Here is a 6,000-nt window from a genome sequence, read left to right as displayed (position 1 = left end):
TCTTGTACGACATGATTAGGGAATCATCTTATTAATGTCTTATGACCACTAAGTCATTGAAGATGCCCCATACTTCATCCAAACTGAGGTTCCCCTATTGATATAACATTTCTAGCTAATGTATAATTTTAACCATTTAAGGAAGATCTATCAATCATTGGGATTCTGTACTTTGTGTAACCCCTCTAAAGTGTCAAACTTACCTTTAAAAGGTATTAGGTATCAAACTTTTAAAAAATAAGGCTCTGGAAGAAGGAATGGTAAGGAAGACTAGAGGTCCAATTCATTAGAAGGTTCTATGGATTCTTTTTAAAATGCCATTGGATCAGAGCTATGTCTCACTGGTTTTATTGTAGGTTGGACAGTTTTAATTCCCATACATGTTCAGACATAGCCAGTGTTTGATTTGCTTTACATAACCTTATTTATTTCCAGTAAGGACTCTATTAAACGGAGAGAGAGCAAGGGAGTCATTACAAAATGATAACAGTATTTCAAAATGGAGAAATAAAAATAAAACATTACAACATAAACAGGTATAAACACACTCAAAAGATATGAATGGTGCTATCTTGCTAGGATTTGGGCTACAAAGTCATACCAAAATTCAAAGAAGAGTGGAATTCACTCCTAAGATTATAAATCTTGAGTTGCAAGAGAATTTAAAGGTCATCTAATTCAACTTCTTTATGTACTAGAAGGAAATTGAACCCCACAGAGTTTTGCCAATTTGCTCAGTCAGACAAATAGTAAGCAAAGAAATAAGCAATGTCAAAACTCACTAGCCATATAAAAAATATGGCAAGAGCCTCAGAACATTTGAATTCAAATCCTGGTAGGATCTTGATCACATGATTTAACTTCTCTAGGTCTCAGTTTCTTTAGCTATAAATGAGGTGACTGGACAAGATGATGTCTCAAACATCTCTTTCAGCTCTAAATCATATAAGTTCAAGTAGCTGACTAAGAAGAGGTTTAGTAACCTAAAGACAAAAATTTAAGAGATATAATCCTGAAGTTCATCTGAGTAGGAAAAGCTTTTTTTTTCTTTCTGTGTCCTACTAACCCTCATCCCCACCTTCTGCATTTTTTCTCCAGAATGATTTAATACTTATTAGTAAGATTTCATGAATATTTTCTTGGAAAGGTAAGTGACCACTTACTTATAGATGCTAATGAACAAGTCACTTGGGTCCTTTCAACAGCAGGGGCCAATAAGTCACCCCAGAGGACTAGAGTGATTTATTTACCCAATACAGACTCACCCTAAAGAATAAAAATCATCTAGCTGAACACAAAGGGAAAAGAGGAAGTCTTTGTAATCTTTATTTTTATAAAACCAGCAAAAGTCACTCAAGGGAACAGAGAGATCTGATTGATGGACAATCTGAACTAAATGAGCCACCCTTCTGAGAGGTCTTTCCTCACCTAATTTTAAAGCTGCCAAACTTTCAGTATCATAAATATTAACTGTGTTTTCTCATGCCAGCACATGAGGGTTTAAGTGTGACATCTCAGCCCAGAGAGGGGCTGTGATAAAAGAAAAGAGAATGCTGCCCATGTCAAAATTTCATTCTTCTAGAAAATGCCACTGGCATCCATCCATTTTCCATTCTCAGTACTAGCTTTCCTTATCTCTGGGAAATCTTGTCCCTTCAGAGGGACCCCAAAACCTCTGAGTGAATTTCTAAGAAATAAAAAGAGAAAAGAAAAAGCATCACTTCAAAATGAATACCTTTTATTATAATATATAATGACTTTTAAATTAATAACACATTTCTATGGTCCTTTGAGATCTTCAAATTGCTGTAAGGCGGATGAAGTTCTTTCTTCACCTGTGTGGAAGAAATAAAAGTCTAATCAGTTTTATTTTATAAATTAGGCAACTGTGACTCAGATATATGCATTGACTTATCCACAGCTTCACAGGGAGGAGGCATTAGAACCAGAATTAAAACCCAAGTCTTCTGACTCTGCTTTCAATAAAATTTCCACTATACTCAGCTGCCTTCACTATATATATATATATATATATATATATATATATATATATATATATATATATAAAACATTCAATCTTTCACCTATACACTTTAGTAAAGATTGTCTTAAATTCTCTACCTCAATTAAATCCAATTCACTTGCAAGTCAAGACATCAGCCTCCTGATCTCATTGGTCCTCTTTGAGAATGAAGAATAAACAATAATTTGTTAGTAATAGCTATCTCCTAGGGTACCCAATAGGCCAGTTCCAATTGAGCAATGCTTCTTTTCCCTCCTCCTCATTCTCTGCCTCTGTCCACAAAGCCCAGATTGATTTAATACTTATTGGTGGGATTTCATGAATATTTTCTTAGAAAGGTAAGTAACCACTTATAGATGCTAATGAACAAGTCACTGGGGTCCTTTCAATAGCAGGAACTAATAAGTCATCCTAGATGACTAGACTTACATGTGAATGCTTTGTCCAAGAGAATATAAAATTTTAATCACTTATACTTCCCAAGGTATCTTGGGTTTTGGAAACTAATTTTTTTCTTTCCTATTATTTGGTCTATCAATTTTTTAAAAACTGGGACAATTAACTCTTTTGTCTCAGGTTGTTTTCATTTATGATTTATTGAAATACAGCTCTGATAAAACAGGCTTTGAAAAGCCCATTGCGATGCAAATGGAGCTACTAGACCATGCCTCTAAACCCATTCACTCTGGCTCTCAGTGATTGGCCAATAATAGACCCCAATCCAATCCTCACTTACTCATTGTTTCATTTTGATGATTCACAGTGAGTGTAAATAGCAATTATTTTTATTCTGGCCAGAAATGCCAAGGGGTCTTCTGCTCCCCAATTGATTCTTTTATGAAGGCAAAGCAGGCCATCTTTTACCTCAATTCTGACCTAGATTTTAATGAATTGGTGTGGCCTTGACAAACACACCAGAGAAATACTTTAGCTTAAATTATTCAAGTTCTCCCACTATTTCCTGGACGATCACCAGTCATCCTGATCTCTTGCCATTGGATTCAAATGTCTTTAAAGGAGAGGGTGGAGCTGATGATTTGCACAACTTTGCCTCACTTAAATCGATTTGCCAGCCTAAGTCACCTTCCTTGATCCTCTTAGAGAACAAGCACAAATAATAAGAAGTATGTTTTAAAAGTACAATGACATTTACAAACAATAAAAAGACATTCAATCCCTCACCTCCACACCTTAGTATGGGTTGTCTTAAATTCTTGTAAAAACTGTTTACAGGGATTAATTGCAAAGTAGTTAGGAATAATCTTCCCCTCTCCCCACTCCTCAATTATAAGAAGGGTAAGCTTTAAGACATGGATATGGGAGCCAAGATGGCAGTGAAGGTATTAAAGTCTGTAAGCTCCTCTCATGCCCTCACTACCAATCTTTGAATTCAGCCTCAAAAATAGTGCCTGACTGGTGAAATTCACACCTGCCAAAGATAATCTGGAGGGCTGCCAGAGCAGGTTTGTCCTGAGGGATGGGAACAGACCAGCTGCAGGCAGGGAGATAGGAAAGACTAGTGTCCTGAGTGCACCAGGGACAGGGTAGCCTCTGTGGCTAGAAAAGTAGTGGAAATGATTCTTCCATAGGCTGACTGCTTTACCTTGATTATAAAGCAGTGGACAAGCAGACAGATTAGAGCCACAGGTACAGGGTACTCTAAAAAAAACGCCAGAACCTAATCGGATCTGGCCATAACCCCCACAAACCAGAAGTGACTCAGCATAGACCAGCACAATGCACAACTGCATTCTGCAGCAGGGTCAAGGCAGTTGCAAATCTGCACAGCAGCAGGGCACAGCCTGGGGCAGCTTCTAATCTGTACAGTGGGAGGTTTGGCCTAGGGCAATAGAACTTCCTTAGCAGGACAGTGTTTCCCTAGGTAGAGCCATTTCCAGTGCCTTGAGGGACTATTGGCTAGGTAACTGCTAATACCCACAGCCCCACAGCAGTCTTCAGCTTTGGGTAGTGACACTTTCACTGCTCAGCTTCTTACCCCAGGGCAGTAATTAATCCACACAAGTCGGGGTTCTTCACAGGGCACCCCAGCAGCTGGGCCTTGCAGGCCAGAGTCACTTCCTTTAGGGAACTATTTCCCAAAGAACTCCGGTACCTGGCCACTCTTTGTACCCCTTGGCAAGAGGTCCATACAACTTCAGCAAAGGAAGCTGGTAACCTCCTGGCCCTGACGGCAGACCCTACAGGCTTTAAAAAACAAATTAAAAAAATCAAAAGGACAATCGATAGCTTCTACATAGAAAGAGAACAGGTTTTCAACACCTAGGAGACTAATAGCAGACAGTCTCCAGACAATCGTTGGTGCCAACACAAAAGGCTCTCCTAGAAGAGACTATTAAAAATCTTAAAAGAGAGCTAAAAGAAAAATGGGGAAAGGAAAGAGAAGCTATGCAAGAGAGTAACAACTTCCTGAAATGTGAATTGGAGAAGTTAAAAAAAACTGCCAGGAAGTGCAGGGAAAAAGAATTTCTGAATTGGAAAAGGTAAAGAACTCCCAGAAAAGTAGGATTTGTGAATTGGAAAAGATAAAGAATTCCCAAGAAAGTAGGATTTGTGAATTGGAAAAAGAAAATAACTCACTAAAAAAAAAAAAAAAAAAAAAAAAAATCAGTGAAATGGAAAAAAATTCCATAGAGCAAAACAACTAATTTACAATTGGACATATACAAAAAGAAGTTAAAAAAAGCTAATGAAATCAGAACTGAGCAAATAGAAAGGAATGATTCATTGAGACACCAAGAATCAGTCAAGGAAAACCAAAAAAAAAATGAAAAAATAGAAAGAAACATTAAATATCTACTTGAAAAATCAACAGACCTCAAAAATACATCTAGGAGAGATAAGATGAGGATTATTGGACTTCACGAAAATTATGATAAAAAAAGAGCCTAGATACTATATTACAGGAAATCATCAAAGAGAACTGCCCAGAGGTAATAGAATCAGAAGGTAAAATAGGCATTGAAAAAAAAAAAAAAAAAAAAAAGAATTCATCGAACACCTGAAAAAGACCCTAAAAAAAAAAAAAAAAAAAAAAAACTCCACGGAATATTGTGGCCAAATTTCAGAATTATCAGACTAAGGAAAAAATATTAGAAGCAGCCAAGAAAAAACAATTCAAATACCGAGGGCCACTCAAGATCTGGCTGCCTCTATATTAAAGCATCAAAGGGCCTGGAATCTGATATTCTGAAAGGCAAAAGAACTTGGAATGCAGCCAAGAATGGACTACCCAGCTAAACTGAACATTTTCCTCGATGGAATAAGATGAACATTTAATGAAACAGAAGAATTCACTTTGTTTCTAAGGGAAAAAACTAGATCTAAACAAAAAATTTGATTTCCAAATTTAGGACTCAAGAGAAGCAGAAAAAGATAAAAGGAACTCTTGAGAATTGTATTTCTGTTGTGAATTTCTGTGTTTATATACATAAAGACCACATGTATAATTTGATTTTACTGATATAACATAAAAAAGGAAAGTAGAAATGGAAAGGGGATAGTGTCAGAATAAGGGAAAAGGGGAGATTAAAAAGAGGAAAACTACATCCCATGAAGAGACAAAGAAAACCTATCATATCTGAAGAAATTTAGAGAGGGGGTGAATATTGTGTGACTCTTACTCTCATCAGAGTTGGCTCAAAGAGAAAATAATTGACATATTTGTTTTACAGAGACTTCTCTCTCACCTCATTAAAAAGCGGGAGAAGAAAAAAGGAAAAGGAAAAGAGTTATAATGGAAGGGTACAAGAAAGGGGAAGAGATTTAAAGGGAGGAGGGAAGAATACTAAAGAGAGAAGGCTGCATGACACAAGTAGGTCCCATAAATTTAATACTGAAAAAGAGATTCAGGGGGGCAAGGGAAAAAAGCATAATCTGGGGATAATATGATGGCAGGAAATACAGAATTAGTAATTTAAACTGTAAATATGAATGGGATGAACTCTCCCATTAAGAGG

The 6,000-nt window shown here is 36.8% G+C and overlaps 1 long non-coding RNA gene across 2 annotated transcripts in view; it reads right to left on the bottom strand.

Annotated features, from left to right (window-relative positions):
- Positions 1–1,783: 1,783 nt before the first annotated feature.
- Positions 1,784–6,000, bottom strand: part of LOC141553268 (uncharacterized) — a 125,125-nt gene continuing 120,908 nt past the window's right edge. Inside the window, exon 4 of one of the 2 annotated variants that reach the window (XR_012485358.1) lies at positions 1,784–1,835. This is a non-coding gene — a long non-coding RNA (uncharacterized LOC141553268). The remainder of the gene's footprint in view (positions 1,836–6,000) is intronic. The other variant, XR_012485359.1, reaches the window with a different exon arrangement.

The sequence above is a fragment of the Sminthopsis crassicaudata genome, chromosome 2, assembly GCF_048593235.1.
Source record: "Sminthopsis crassicaudata isolate SCR6 chromosome 2, ASM4859323v1, whole genome shotgun sequence".
Taxonomy (NCBI): Eukaryota; Metazoa; Chordata; class Mammalia; order Dasyuromorphia; family Dasyuridae; genus Sminthopsis; species Sminthopsis crassicaudata.
The sequence above is the reverse complement of the archived record's forward strand: the minus strand, read 5'-3'. Positions and strand labels throughout refer to the sequence as shown.